At 51.3% G+C, this 16,624-nt stretch overlaps 1 protein-coding gene and 2 long non-coding RNA genes across 4 annotated transcripts in view; 1 reads left to right on the top strand and 2 right to left on the bottom strand.

The window, feature by feature from the left end:
- LOC125722003 (uncharacterized) overlaps nucleotides 1-16,624 on the top strand; it is a 53,455-nt gene that overhangs the window by 30,275 nt on the left and 6,556 nt on the right. The gene's annotated exons all lie outside the window — the stretch shown is intronic.
- On the bottom strand, nucleotides 5,521-6,757 carry LOC125722021 (uncharacterized). The gene is made up of 2 exons (XR_007386067.1): nucleotides 6,235-6,757; nucleotides 5,521-6,007 (listed from the first exon to the last, which is right to left on the bottom strand). It is a non-coding gene; the product is annotated as an uncharacterized LOC125722021 (long non-coding RNA).
- LOC125722019 (uncharacterized) lies at nucleotides 12,116-13,766 on the bottom strand. The gene is made up of 2 exons (XR_007386065.1): nucleotides 12,830-13,766; nucleotides 12,116-12,602 (listed from the first exon to the last, which is right to left on the bottom strand). It is a non-coding gene; the product is annotated as an uncharacterized LOC125722019 (long non-coding RNA).

Consider the following 16,624-nt stretch of genomic DNA (forward strand, 5'->3'; position numbering starts at 1 on the left):
AAAGATTAGTATGTCGGCCTGCAGTGGTCCTGGCGGTTCTTCGTATCCCTACCCCACTGGTACTTGGCTGTTCCATCACTTGAGTGGTGACTACAGAGGGTCTTGAAGGGGTACCCGTATGCCAAGAGGCACATTCCTCCCCGCCTACCCCAGAGTGAATTGGCATGGCTGGAGACAACGCTGCAGCCAACGACTGGGGGCACTGGGAAAGACCTGTACAGGCAGCCCCAGGGGCAGATGACGCTGTATTCCCCTCCACTGCAGGGATCCGAACCCAGAGCTCCTGCTCAAACGAGTCCTCGGAGGTAGCCACCTCTTCAGCTGGAAAAGGCTGAGGATCACCTTCGACTTCACAACCAACACAGGGCTTAAGCATGGTCCGATGAACATGCTTGACCTTCTCTAGAGCATCAACTGGTGCGACAGTATAAACCACACCCCCCAACCTAGGGGTTTTCAATACCTTATGCACCACTGAACTCCAGAGGTCTTGGATTTTATGTCGGCCCCGGACTCCAAGATCACGTACATACACTAACTGGTTCTCCTGTAACGGTGCAGCCTTCACCCGGTAATCATGGCGCTCCTTACGCTGCCCTGCGGCCATAGCAAGACGCTCCCTGGCACCCTCAAACGCTAACTGAAGTCGGGTTTGATGCTCCACTATCCCGTCATTCACTGTACCAGGCACTGGTTCTTGAACCCTGCCCAACAAAAAATCCACAGGCAGTTTGGGATCTTGTCCAAACATAAGAAAGTATGGTGTCTCACCAGTAGATTGATGCGGTGTAGTATTGTAACCAAATGTCACCTGGGGTAAACATGCTGACCAATCCCTCTTCTGGGACGCAGGGAGTGTCCGCAAAAGATTGTGCAAAGTACGATTGAAACGCTCACACTGACCGTTACCCGCTGGATGATAAGGGGTAGTACGTGACTTACTAACACCATACAAAATGCAGAGTTGATGCATCAACGCACTCTCAAAATTACGGCCCTGGTCGGAATGAATACGACCCGGAACTCCCAATTTGTAAAACCACTCGGTCACCAAAACATGCGCCACTGTTGAGGCGCGTTGGTCCCGTGTTGGTATAGCCAAAGTATACTTACTGAAGACATCAGTCATCACCAACACATTCTCCACCCCATTACGTGCTGGCTCCAAAATGGTGAAGTCCAAGGCTACGATTTCATTGGGTCGTGAGGCCAATAAGTGTCCCATGTAGCTGTGGGGAACAGGCTGAGAGTCTTTACTGACCTGGCAGCGTTCACACTCCTGGCACCAGTGTGTAATATCAGATGCCATTCCTGGCTAATAACACCGCTGCCGCACTAGCTGACTCGTTCTCTCGATACCTTGATGACCATGATCTTGATGAAGCCGTTTCAGCACCACCACCCGCAAGGACCTGGGCAAGACCAGCTGGAACACCTCTTCACCCCCATCAGGACGGAGAATCCTCCGATACAGCACCCCATCCTTTTCCACCAGACGGTCCCACTGACGCAACAAGGCTGAAGATGATAGCTGACCCCGTTCCACAGCAGTAGGACGCTCCCTCCTATTCCAAAAGGTCAGGATGCTACAAATATCAGGGTCAGCTTCTTGCTGAACTCGCAAGTCGACCGAAGAACACTGCGGAAAGACCGAAACAACCGCCTGTGACGCAAAGACGCAATTACTGGGTACCGGGGTCTGCTGCACGACAACTGGGACAGCCGTCCCAGGACGATCTGAGGCAGAACTAGACGGTAGATGTTGCCGAGACAAAGCGTCGGCATTTCTATTACTAGTACCCGACCGATACTTCAGTTCATAATCAAACACCGCAAGTTGAGCCGCCCACCGCTGTTCGGTAGCACCCAGCTTGGCGGTAGAAAGATGGGCGAGGGGGTTATTATCAGTAAACACAACGCACTTAGCGCCCAACAGGTACTCACGAAATTTCTCCGTCATGGCCCACTTCAGCGCAAGAAACTCGAGTTTCATGGAGCTGTAGTTCGACATGTTCCGCTCCGCGGGCCTCAAGCCCCGACTAGCATATGCAATAGGCCGAATAAGGCCACCCTGTTCTTGAGAAAGGACAGCACCCAGGCCCCCATGGCTTGCATCTATTTCCAATCGAAAAGGCAAAGAAAAATCGGCATAGGCCAACACTGGTGACCCCACCAATCTACTCTTTAAGCCCTCAAAGCTAAGCTCACACTGTGCAGTCCATGCAGAAGCCAGAGAACGACCTGAAGCGCCTCGCGACTTTGTCCCAACTAGCTCTGCCACTAACTTATGCAAAGGGGCTGCCAGCTGTGCAAATCCCTCCACAAAACGGCGATAGTAGCTAGTGAACCCCAAAAAGGAGCGGAGCTCAGAAACATTAGAAGGCCTCTTCCACGTAGCCACAGCCTCAACCTTTTTAGGGTCTGTCGAGACACCCTGGCTTGAAATCACATGACCCAAGTAACCAACTTCCTTCTGAAAGAAAGCACATTTCTCCAACTTAGCTTTAAGGCCCTCCCGCTGTAGCCGTCCAAGTACCAACTCCAATCGTTCCAGATGCTGTAAAACAGAGGAGGAAAAGACCACCACATCATCCAAGTAGAGCAACAATGCCTGACAATGCTGATCCCCAAAGATTCGCTGCATCAACCGTTGAAAGGTACTAGGCGCGTTACAAAGCCCAAATGGCATTCGGTTCCACTCAAAGCCCAAAAGGCGTGCAAAAGGCAGTCTTGGTCCTATCCGATTCCGCAACGGGCACTTGATTATAACCACTGGCTAGATCGAGGGTAGAAAACCAGCATGCACCTGAAAGGGCATCCAAAGATTCCTCGATGCGAGGCAATGGAAAAGCATCCTTACGGGTCTTACTATTTAGCTGCCGATAATCCACACACAACCGAGGGCTACCATCCTTTTTCCTAACCAGAACGATGGGGGATGCATAGGGACTGCAACTCTCCCGAATGACCTGTGCCTCAAGCAGCTGTTGGATATGGGCCTTCACTACCTCATACTCGGAGGGAGGTAATCGCCGATAACGCTGACGAACCGGAATGTCATCCAATAATGGAATCTCGTGTGAGATGAGGTTACTGCAACCCAAGTCCCCATCATGTGCAGCAAACACCGAGCTAAACTTCAGCAAGACGGCCCTTACCTGATCCTGCTCTGAACTAGGCAATGCTGACAAAAAAAAGTTCCTGGATCCGGGTTTCAATGGAAGAATGGGCCACTTGATCGGTAACCGAACCAGCCACCGCCCTCACTTCAGCAACTCCAGTAGGTAAACTGGTTATAAGAACATCACTCAGCCTCCCCAGAATGGTACAGGGATACAACACCACTGCCTCCGTACCCACGTTAACCACTGGAATATAAGCAGTTCCCCGATCCACTTGAACCAAAGCTGAAGGGGCCAAAAGCCCTCCGGGCAACCCAGCCGCATGCGGCTCAAACAAGACAGAGCCGTGCGCAATGTGACCAGAACAGGTAGTCGGAACAAATGCAAGGACACCCCCAGGGACACGAGACGCCCTGCCTCCCCTTACACGCACAGTCCTACAGGACTCAGTAGGGATCGCATCAACCTGATGACACTGCTGCAAAGCCTGCCGGACTGACCTCGGGGCCTGCACCACAGGCGGATGTTCAACCCAAAGTGGCCCATGCTGACCAAACAGGTCGCGATAACACTTACTAATGATGTTCATCCCTAAAACACCAGGTGCTTGGGGAACTACACCCCCTGGTGGGTCCTTGACCACTAATACACCACAACCTGGTATCTCCCTACCACAAAGGGTCACATCCATTTCCAGATACCCAACATATGGAATGGCCAGGCCATTGGCAGCACGAAGCTGCAGCCACTGACACAGCTTCAATCGATCAGGCCCCCATGGTTCAAAATGGCTCCTAAAACAGCTTTCCGTAATCGTGGACACCATCGATCCAGTATCCACCAAGCAGGATACCTCCACCCCACCCATATTAACGCTAATGTGCGGACAAGATGACATTAACTGAGACACCATCCCCACATTCTCCACTATAGAGCCAGTAGAAACCCCCTCCGCGCTGTGGCTCAACAACGCGGCGGGTACTCGTTTCCCGGCTGCTGACCAGACTGGGCAAGGCTTGACACTGAGCCGGAAGAGGGTGGGTCCCTAGGACCAGAAACCCTTGATCCCTCACAATTCCGTGCAAAGTGACCAGGTTGCTGACACCGGCGACAAATGACAGGGCCGTGAGGAGGGTGGCGAACTTGCTTAGAGGCCTGCAAAAGTGATACAGACCGAGTGAGCAAATTAATCTGCTCTTGTTGCTGTGTCAGAAGGTCCTTTAATTCTAGAAACTCACTATTTGAGGCTACCACCCTAGGGGCAGAGTATGACTGACCTTGCAACCCATAGGAGATACCATAGGCAGCGGAAACGGACAAGCTGCGACCGCGCCCACCAAAGGGGTACCCTCACGGTCCCATCTAAGAGCCTCCCTCCGTACATCTAACAACCTCATGGAGGGTTGACACCGCACCAGTCGTTTCAACTCTCTACGGAGTGCACAATCAGCAACATGCTCCATAAATTGGTCTCTTAACATTACCTCGGCATTAGGTACCGCATGTGGCGCAGCCTGTTGAATCTTGCCCATCAAACTCATTAGGGCCAATGAAAACTCAAGCAGACCCTCCCCATCCTGTTGCTTCCTAGAAAAGAAAGCTTCCTGCAACAATACATGAGAATAAGAACACCCATACAGCTCACGCAATATTGCCAGTATCCTTTCCGGGTCACCCCGTTCAACCGCGGAGCGATGTTTAATCTCCTCCTTGGCTCCCGCCTCTAAGTGGTCAAACAGAAAGAATGCTTGATCAGCAGATGACAAATGCCAAGCCCGCATACACGCTTGCACCTCGTCCTCCCATTCCTCGAAGCTCACCCCAGACATGGGACACTTCCGGTCCCTAGAAATAAAAGCAAACCGGTCGGTAAAAACACGATGCTCGGCTGAAACAGGTGGAGGTGCAGGGGCGGATTGGGTGACGGAGGGATCTGGAGCCTCTGCTCGCTCCTGGCGCAAACGATCAATATCAGCCTGGAGCTGCCCCACCAAATCCCGGAGCTGTTGCACTTCATCATCCATGATAATAAAATAGGTGGACTACGAGACTCAGCAAATTTACACAAAATACCGGCTCAACGGACACAAATGCTGCTGTTTTGCCTCTCGGTTACATACACATTCAAAACCAAATCATAAAACAAAAGATAAAAATTCACCTATCCTTCCAAGGGAGTGATCAGGAAATCACAGCTCCACCATATGCTGGTGAAGATCCTGCCGACTACGCCAAATCTGTGGCGTTACTGAGGGAGGAAGTAGCGAGGGAATACGGAAATGGACAACCCGACTACGCCACTCTGGGAATTTCACCCAGAGAATTAGAATACCGGAGTTCAAAACCCACTCCAATATAAAAGGACACAGATTCATGATCACCATAGGGGAGACGCGAAGACCATAAACACTCCCTTTATTAGGCTGTTGGCTATTCACACTCTAAATAAAAACACAAAAAAACCAAAATCACAGCACAAATACAAATCAAATCATGTTTAAAACACTCCAATCACACGACAAAAGAGAAAACCCAAACCAGGGAGCTGTTATCGGGAGGGGAATGGGAGGCGTACAGTCAAACACTCTGAGGGGTCCCGCAGTACATGACGCACGTACATCCACCCAAGGGGTGGGCTAAAAGAAAGCAACGCGACCACGCAGCGCGGTATCGCCCGACACGGATCCTCACCGCCCAGCACCAAGCCTTCCCAACGACACCCCCCCAATTTACATTCAATCAATAAAACACATTAATACTTAAAACCAATTAAAACATGAAACAAAACATAAAACATCCGGGCAAAACAGCAGCAATTGTAGTGACTTAGTATCCCGTTGATGGTCTGGCTCACATCGGTCCGGGACACTCCAAGTCGCGATCCACTACAAATACAAACACAGTATTAGGTATGCCCCTACTACCCAAACGTTGGTAAAAGGAGACGAGACATACCTGGCAGATTACACGCGGTAAAAGTTGGAAAACCTTAAAAGCGGAAGCAACCGCAAGCTGCTAGATTTACCAAGCCCTTGCAACTGTAAGAAAGATACCAAAGCACATTACAACCACCCATACAGCAAGCAAACGACCCCGTCCACTGATGCCCTACCTGCAGCGTTGGATATAGCCACAACTTCCGGAAAAGGAGATACTGGCGCACGGAGAGTCACGTCACGCTTACAAATCAGTCACACACACGCAACCACAACCGGGTCCTATATACGCGTGCTGGCTGCAACAATTAAGCAATCAGGTTAATGAAATTACCATGCCCCAACCAGATCGCACCCTCCAGCTCCACCTCATTATAATCTACCCCAGGATTTTGCATCGTCGTCCCGACGATGGACAGCTACAACCAAACCCAGAGTTACTGCCAAGGTCTAAACATAGCCCCTACCGCATGAGACACAGGTCCAGAAGAACTCACAGCCCCTAAGGCCCCGCCCCCTACCGACCTAGGAAGATGATAAAGATTAGTATGTCGGCCTGCAGTGGTCCTGGCGGTTCTTCGTATCCCTACCCCACTGGTACTTGGCTGTTCCATCACTTGAGTGGTGACTACAGAGGGTCTTGAAGGGGTACCCGTATGCCAAGAGGCACATTCCTCCCCGCCTACCCCAGAGTGAATTGGCATGGCTGGAGACAACGCTGCAGCCAACGACTGGGGGCACTGGGAAAGACCTGTACAGGCAGCCCCAGGGGCAGATGACACTGTATTCCCCTCCACTGCAGGGATCCGAACCCAGAACTCCTGCTCAAACGAGTCCTCGGAGGTAGCCACCTCTTCAGCTGGAAAAGGCTGAGGATCACCTTCGACTTCACAACCAACACAGGGCTTAAGCATGGTCCGATGAACATGCTTGACCTTCTCTAGAGCATCAACTGGTGCGACAGTATAAACCACACCCCCCAACCTAGGGGTTTTCAATACCTTATGCACCACTGAACTCCAGAGGTCTTGGATTTTATGTCGGCCCCGGACTCCAAGATCACGTACATACACTAACTGGTTCTCCTGTAACGGTGCAGCCTTCACCCGGTAATCATGGCGCTCCTTACGCTGCCCTGCGGCCATAGCAAGACGCTCCCTGGCACCCTCAAACGCTAACTGAAGTCGGGTTTGATGCTCCACTATCCCGTCATTCACTGTACCAGGCACTGGTTCTTGAACCCTGCCCAACAAAAAATCCACAGGCAGTTTGGGATCTTGTCCAAACATAAGAAAGTATGGTGTCTCACCAGTAGATTGATGCGGTGTAGTATTGTAACCAAATGTCACCTGGGGTAAACATGCTGACCAATCCCTCTTCTGGGACGCAGGGAGTGTCCGCAAAAGATTGTGCAAAGTACGATTGAAACGCTCACACTGACCGTTACCCGCTGGATGATAAGGGGTAGTACGTGACTTACTAACACCATACAAAATGCAGAGTTGATGCATCAACGCACTCTCAAAATTACGGCCCTGGTCGGAATGAATACGACCCGGAACTCCCAATTTGTAAAACCACTCGGTCACCAAAACATGCGCCACTGTTGAGGCGCGTTGGTCCCGTGTTGGTATAGCCAAAGTATACTTACTGAAGACATCAGTCATCACCAACACATTCTCCACCCCATTACGTGCTGGCTCCAAAATGGTGAAGTCCAAGGCTACGATTTCATTGGGTCGTGAGGCCAATAAGTGTCCCATGTAGCTGTGGGGAACAGGCTGAGAGTCTTTACTGACCTGGCAGCGTTCACACTCCTGGCACCAGTGTGTAATATCAGATGCCATTCCTGGCCAATAACACCGCTGCCGCACTAGCTGACTCGTTCTCTCGATACCTTGATGACCATGATCTTGATGAAGCCGTTTCAGCACCACCACCCGCAAGGACCTGGGCAAGACCAGCTGGAACACCTCTTCACCCCCATCAGGACGGAGAATCCTCCGATACAGCACCCCATCCTTTTCCACCAGACGGTCCCACTGACGTAACAAGGCTGAAGATGATAGCTGACCCCGTTCCACAGCAGTAGGACGCTCCCTCCTATTCCAAAAGGTCAGGATGCTACAAATATCAGGGTCAGCTTCTTGCTGAACTCGCAAGTCGACCGAAGAACACTGCGGAAAGACCGAAACAACCGCCTGTGACGCAAAGACGCAATTACTGGGTACCGGGGTCTGCTGCACGACAACTGGGACAGCCGTCCCAGGACGATCTGAGGCAGAACTAGACGGTAGATGTTGCCGAGACAAAGCGTCGGCATTTCTATTACTAGTACCCGACCGATACTTCAGTTCATAATCAAACACCGCAAGTTGAGCCGCCCACCGCTGTTCGGTAGCACTCAGCTTGGCGGTAGAAAGATGGGCGAGGGGGTTATTATCAGTAAACACAACGCACTTAGCGCCCAACAGGTACTCACGAAATTTCTCCGTCATGGCCCACTTCAGCGCAAGAAACTCGAGTTTCATGGAGCTGTAGTTCGACATGTTCCGCTCCGCGGGCCTCAAGCCCCGACTAGCATATGCAATAGGCCGAATAAGGCCACCCTGTTCTTGAGAAAGGACAGCACCCAGGCCCCCATGGCTTGCATCTATTTCCAATCGAAAAGGCAAAGAAAAATCGGCATAGGCCAACACTGGTGACCCCACCAATCTACTCTTTAAGCCCTCAAAGCTAAGCTCACACTGTGCAGTCCATGCAGAAGCCAGAGAACGACCTGAAGCGCCTCGCGACTTTGTCCCAACTAGCTCTGCCACTAACTTATGCAAAGGGGCTGCCAGCTGTGCAAATCCCTCCACAAAACGGCGATAGTAGCTAGTGAACCCCAAAAAGGAGCGGAGCTCAGAAACATTAGAAGGCCTCTTCCACGTAGCCACAGCCTCAACCTTTTTAGGGTCTGTCGAGACACCCTGGCTTGAAATCACATGACCCAAGTAACCAACTTCCTTCTGAAAGAAAGCACATTTCTCCAACTTAGCTTTAAGGCCCTCCCGCTGTAGCCGTCCAAGTACCAACTCCAATCGTTCCAGATGCTGTAAAACAGAGGAGGAAAAGACCACCACATCATCCAAGTAGAGCAACAATGCCTGACAATGCTGATCCCCAAAGATTCGCTGCATCAACCGTTGAAAGGTACTAGGCGCGTTACAAAGCCCAAATGGCATTCGGTTCCACTCAAAGCCCAAAAGGCGTGCAAAAGGCAGTCTTGGTCCTATCCGATTCCGCAACGGGCACTTGATTATAACCACTGGCTAGATCGAGGGTAGAAAACCAGCATGCACCTGAAAGGGCATCCAAAGATTCCTCGATGCGAGGCAATGGAAAAGCATCCTTACGGGTCTTACTATTTAGCTGCCGATAATCCACACACAACCGAGGGCTACCATCCTTTTTCCTAACCAGAACGATGGGGGATGCATAGGGACTGCAACTCTCCCGAATGACCTGTGCCTCAAGCAGCTGTTGGATATGGGCCTTCACTACCTCATACTCGGAGGGAGGTAATCGCCGATAATGCTGACGAACCGGAATGTCATCCAATAATGGAATCTCGTGTGAGATGAGGTTACTGCAACCCAAGTCCCCATCATGTGCAGCAAACACCGAGCTAAACTTCAGCAAGACGGCCCTTACCTGATCCTGCTCTGAACTAGGCAATGCTGACAAATCAAGTTCCTGGATCCGGGTTTCAATGGAAGCATGGGCCACTTGATCGGTAACCGAACCAGCCACCGCCCTCACTTCAGCAACTCCAGTAGGTAAACTGGTTATAAGAACATCACTCAGCCTCCCCAGAATGGTACAGGGATACAACACCACTGCCTCCGTACCCACGTTAACCACTGGAATATAAGCAGTTCCCCGATCCACTTGAACCAAAGCTGAAGGGGCCAAAAGCCCTCCGGGCAACCCAGCCGCATGCGGCTCAAACAAGACAGAGCCGTGCGCAATGTGACCAGAACAGGTAGTCGGAACAAATGCAAGGACACCCCCAGGGACACGAGACGCCCTGCCTCCCCTTACACGCACAGTCCTACAGGACTCAGTAGGGATCGCATCAACCTGATGACACTGCTGCAAAGCCTGCCGGACTGACCTCGGGGCCTGCACCACAGGCGGATGTTCAACCCAAAGTGGCCCATGCTGACCAAACAGGTCGCGATAACACTTACTAATGATGTTCATCCCTAAAACACCAGGTGCTTGGGGAACTACACCCCCTGGTGGGTCCTTGACCACTAATACACCACAACCTGGTATCTCCCTACCACAAAGGGTCACATCCATTTCCAGATACCCAACATATGGAATGGCCAGGCCATTGGCAGCACGAAGCTGCAGCCACTGACACAGCTTCAATCGATCAGGCCCCCATGGTTCAAAATGGCTCCTAAAACAGCTTTCCGTAATCGTGGACACCATCGATCCAGTATCCACCAAGCAGGATACCTCCACCCCACCCATATTAACGCTAATGTGCGGACAAGATGACATTAACTGAGACACCATCCCCACATTCTCCACTATAGAGCCAGTAGAAACCCCCTCCGCGCTGTGGCTCAACAACGCGGCGGGTACTCGTTTCCCGGCTGCTGACCAGACTGGGCAAGGCTTGACACTGAGCCGGAAGAGGGTGGGTCCCTAGGACCAGAAACCCTTGATCCCTCACAATTCCGTGCAAAGTGACCAGGTTGCTGACACCGGCGACAAATGACAGGGCCGTGAGGAGGGTGGCGAACTTGCTTAGAGGCCTGCAAAAGTGATACAGACCGAGTGAGCAAATTAATCTGCTCTTGTTGCTGTGTCAGAAGGTCCTTTAATTCTAGAAACTCACTATTTGAGGCTACCACCCTAGGGGCAGAGTATGACTGACCTTGCAACCCATAGGAGATACCATAGGCAGCGGAAACGGACAAGCTGCGACCGCGCCCACCAAAGGGGTACCCTCACGGTCCCATCTAAGAGCCTCCCTCCGTACATCTAACAACCTCATGGAGGGTTGACACCGCACCAGTCGTTTCAACTCTCTACGGAGTGCACAATCAGCAACATGCTCCATAAATTGGTCTCTTAACATTACCTCGGCATTAGGTACCGCATGTGGCGCAGCCTGTTGAATCTTGCCCATCAAACTCATTAGGGCCAATGAAAACTCAAGCAGACCCTCCCCATCCTGTTGCTTCCTAGAAAAGAAAGCTTCCTGCAACAATACATGAGAATAAGAACACCCATACAGCTCACGCAATATTGCCAGTATCCTTTCCGGGTCACCCCGTTCAACCGCGGAGCGATGTTTAATCTCCTCCTTGGCTCCCGCCTCTAAGTGGTCAAACAGAAAGAATGCTTGATCAGCAGATGACAAATGCCAAGCCCGCATACACGCTTGCACCTCGTCCTCCCATTCCTCGAAGCTCACCCCAGACATGGGACACTTCCGGTCCCTAGAAATAAAAGCAAACCGGTCGGTAAAAACACGATGCTCGGCTGAAACAGGTGGAGGTGCAGGGGCGGATTGGGTGACGGAGGGATCTGGAGCCTCTGCTCGCTCCTGGCGCAAACGATCAATATCAGCCTGGAGCTGCCCCACCAAATCCCGGAGCTGTTGCACTTCATCATCCATGATAATAAAATAGGTGGACTACGAGACTCAGCAAATTTACACAAAATACCGGCTCAACGGACACAAATGCTGCTGTTTTGCCTCTCGGTTACATACACATTCAAAACCAAATCATAAAACAAAAGATAAAAATTCACCTATCCTTCCAAGGGAGTGATCAGGAAATCACAGCTCCACCATATGCTGGTGAAGATCCTGCCGACTACGCCAAATCTGTGGCGTTACTGAGGGAGGAAGTAGCGAGGGAATACGGAAATGGACAACCCGACTACGCCACTCTGGGAATTTCACCCAGAGAATTAGAATACCGGAGTTCAAAACCCACTCCAATATAAAAGGACACAGATTCGTGATCACCATAGGGGAGACGCGAAGACCATAAACACTCCCTTTATTAGGCTGTTGGCTATTCACACTCTAAATAAAAACACAAAAAAACCAAAATCACAGCACAAATACAAATCAAATCATGTTTAAAACACTCCAATCACACGACAAAAGAGAAAACCCAAACCAGGGAGCTGTTATCGGGAGGGGAATGGGAGGCGTACAGTCAAACACTCTGAGGGGTCCCGCAGTACATGACGCACATACATCCACCCAAGGGGTGGGCTACAAGAAAGCAACGCGACCACGCAGCGCGGTATCGCCCGACACGGATCCTCACCGCCCAGCACCAAGCCTTCCCAACGACACCCCCCCAATTTACATTCAATCAATAAAACACATTAATACTTAAAACCAATTAAAACATGAAACAAAACATAAAACATCCGGGCAAAACAGCAGCAATTGTAGTGACTTAGTATCCCGTTGATGGTCTGGCTCACATCGGTCCGGGACACTCCAAGTCGCGATCCACTACAAATACAAACACAGTATTAGGTATGCCCCTACTACCCAAACGTTGGTAAAAGGAGACGAGACATACCTGGCAGATTACACGCGGTAAAAGTTGGAAAACCTTAAAAGCGGAAGCAACCGCAAGCTGCTAGATTTACCAAGCCCTTGCAACTGTAAGAAAGATACCAAAGCACATTACAACCACCCATACAGCAAGCAAACGACCCCGTCCACTGATGCCCTACCTGCAGCGTTGGATATAGCCACAACTTCCGGAAAAGGAGATACTGGCGCACGGAGAGTCACGTCACGCTTACAAATCAGTCACACACACGCAACCACAACCGGGTCCTATATACGCGTGCTGGCTGCAACAATTAAGCAATCAGGTTAATGAAATTACCATGCCCCAACCAGATCGCACCCTCCAGCTCCACCTCATTATAATCTACCCCAGGATTTTGCATCGTCGTCCCGACGATGGACAGCTACAACCAAACCCAGAGTTACTGCCAAGGTCTAAACATAGCCCCTACCGCATGAGACACAGGTCCAGAAGAACTCACAGCCCCTAAGGCCCCGCCCCCTACCGACCTAGGAAGATGATAAAGATTAGTATGTCGGCCTGCAGTGGTCCTGGCGGTTCTTCGTATCCCTACCCCACTGGTACTTGGCTGTTCCATCACTTGAGTGGTGACTACAGAGGGTCTTGAAGGGGTACCCGTATGCCAAGAGGCACATTCCTCCCCGCCTACCCCAGAGTGAATTGGCATGGCTGGAGACAACGCTGCAGCCAACGACTGGGGGCACTGGGAAAGACCTGTACAGGCAGCCCCAGGGGCAGATGACGCTGTATTCCCCTCCACTGCAGGGATCCGAACCCAGAGCTCCTGCTCAAACGAGTCCTCGGAGGTAGCCACCTCTTCAGCTGGAAAAGGCTGAGGATCACCTTCGACTTCACAACCAACACAGGGCTTAAGCATGGTCCGATGAACATGCTTGACCTTCTCTAGAGCATCAACTGGTGCGACAGTATAAACCACACCCCCCAACCTAGGGGTTTTCAATACCTTATGCACCACTGAACTCCAGAGGTCTTGGATTTTATGTCGGCCCCGGACTCCAAGATCACGTACATACACTAACTGGTTCTCCTGTAACGGTGCAGCCTTCACCCGGTAATCATGGCGCTCCTTACGCTGCCCTGCGGCCATAGCAAGACGCTCCCTGGCACCCTCAAACGCTAACTGAAGTCGGGTTTGATGCTCCACTATCCCGTCATTCACTGTACCAGGCACTGGTTCTTGAACCCTGCCCAACAAAAAATCCACAGGCAGTTTGGGATCTTGTCCAAACATAAGAAAGTATGGTGTCTCACCAGTAGATTGATGCGGTGTAGTATTGTAACCAAATGTCACCTGGGGTAAACATGCTGACCAATCCCTCTTCTGGGACGCAGGGAGTGTCCGCAAAAGATTGTGCAAAGTACGATTGAAACGCTCACACTGACCGTTACCCGCTGGATGATAAGGGGTAGTACGTGACTTACTAACACCATACAAAATGCAGAGTTGATGCATCAACGCACTCTCAAAATTACGGCCCTGGTCGGAATGAATACGACCCGGAACTCCCAATTTGTAAAACCACTCGGTCACCAAAACATGCGCCACTGTTGAGGCGCGTTGGTCCCGTGTTGGTATAGCCAAAGTATACTTACTGAAGACATCAGTCATCACCAACACATTCTCCACCCCATTACGTGCTGGCTCCAAAATGGTGAAGTCCAAGGCTACGATTTCATTGGGTCGTGAGGCCAATAAGTGTCCCATGTAGCTGTGGGGAACAGGCTGAGAGTCTTTACTGACCTGGCAGCGTTCACACTCCTGGCACCAGTGTGTAATATCAGATGCCATTCCTGGCCAATAACACCGCTGCCGCACTAGCTGACTCGTTCTCTCGATACCTTGATGACCATGATCTTGATGAAGCCGTTTCAGCACCACCACCCGCAAGGACCTGGGCAAGACCAGCTGGAACACCTCTTCACCCCCATCAGGACGGAGAATCCTCCGATACAGCACCCCATCCTTTTCCACCAGACGGTCCCACTGACGTAACAAGGCTGAAGATGATAGCTGACCCCGTTCCACAGCAGTAGGACGCTCCCTCCTATTCCAAAAGGTCAGGATGCTACAAATATCAGGGTCAGCTTCTTGCTGAACTCGCAAGTCGACCGAAGAACACTGCGGAAAGACCGAAACAACCGCCTGTGACGCAAAGACGCAATTACTGGGTACCGGGGTCTGCTGCACGACAACTGGGACAGCCGTCCCAGGACGATCTGAGGCAGAACTAGACGGTAGATGTTGCCGAGACAAAGCGTCGGCATTTCTATTACTAGTACCCGACCGATACTTCAGTTCATAATCAAACACCGCAAGTTGAGCCGCCCACCGCTGTTCGGTAGCACCCAGCTTGGCGGTAGAAAGATGGGCGAGGGGGTTATTATCAGTAAACACAACGCACTTAGCGCCCAACAGGTACTCACGAAATTTCTCCGTCATGGCCCACTTCAGCGCAAGAAACTCGAGTTTCATGGAGCTGTAGTTCGACATGTTCCGCTCCGCGGGCCTCAAGCCCCGACTAGCATATGCAATAGGCCGAATAAGGCCACCCTGTTCTTGAGAAAGGACAGCACCCAGGCCCCCATGGCTTGCATCTATTTCCAATCGAAAAGGCAAAGAAAAATCGGCATAGGCCAACACTGGTGACCCCACCAATCTACTCTTTAAGCCCTCAAAGCTAAGCTCACACTGTGCAGTCCATGCAGAAGCCAGAGAACGACCTGAAGCGCCTCGCGACTTTGTCCCAACTAGCTCTGCCACTAACTTATGCAAAGGGGCTGCCAGCTGTGCAAATCCCTCCACAAAACGGCGATAGTAGCTAGTGAACCCCAAAAAGGAGCGGAGCTCAGAAACATTAGAAGGCCTCTTCCACGTAGCCACAGCCTCAACCTTTTTAGGGTCTGTCGAGACACCCTGGCTTGAAATCACATGACCCAAGTAACCAACTTCCTTCTGAAAGAAAGCACATTTCTCCAACTTAGCTTTAAGGCCCTCCCGCTGTAGCCGTCCAAGTACCAACTCCAATCGTTCCAGATGCTGTAAAACAGAGGAGGAAAAGACCACCACATCATCCAAGTAGAGCAACAATGCCTGACAATGCTGATCCCCAAAGATTCGCTGCATCAACCGTTGAAAGGTACTAGGCGCGTTACAAAGCCCAAATGGCATTCGGTTCCACTCAAAGCCCAAAAGGCGTGCAAAAGGCAGTCTTGGTCCTATCCGATTCCGCAACGGGCACTTGATTATAACCACTGGCTAGATCGAGGGTAGAAAACCAGCATGCACCTGAAAGGGCATCCAAAGATTCCTCGATGCGAGGCAATGGAAAAGCATCCTTACGGGTCTTACTATTTAGCTGCCGATAATCCACACACAACCGAGGGCTACCATCCTTTTTCCTAACCAGAACGATGGGGGATGCATAGGGACTGCAACTCTCCCGAATGACCTGTGCCTCAAGCAGCTGTTGGATATGGGCCTTCACTACCTCATACTCGGAGGGAGGTAATCGCCGATAACGCTGACGAACCGGAATGTCATCCAATAATGGAATCTCGTGTGAGATGAGGTTACTGCAACCCAAGTCCCCATCATGTGCAGCAAACACCGAGCTAAACTTCAGCAAGACGGCCCTTACCTGATCCTGCTCTGAACTAGGCAATGCTGACAAATCAAGTTCCTGGATCCGGGTTTCAATGGAAGCATGGGCCACTTGATCGGTAACCGAACCAGCCACCGCCCTCACTTCAGCAACTCCAGTAGGTAAACTGGTTATAAGAACATCACTCAGCCTCCCCAGAATGGTACGGGGATACAACACCACTGCCTCCGTACCCACGTTAACCACTGGAATATAAGCAGTTCCCCGATCCACTTGAACCAAAGCTGAAGGGGCCAAAAGCCCTCCGGGCA

The sequence above is a fragment of the Brienomyrus brachyistius genome, unplaced genomic scaffold (genome assembly GCF_023856365.1).
Source record: "Brienomyrus brachyistius isolate T26 unplaced genomic scaffold, BBRACH_0.4 scaffold36, whole genome shotgun sequence".
In the NCBI taxonomy this organism is placed as follows: Eukaryota; Metazoa; Chordata; class Actinopteri; order Osteoglossiformes; family Mormyridae; genus Brienomyrus; species Brienomyrus brachyistius.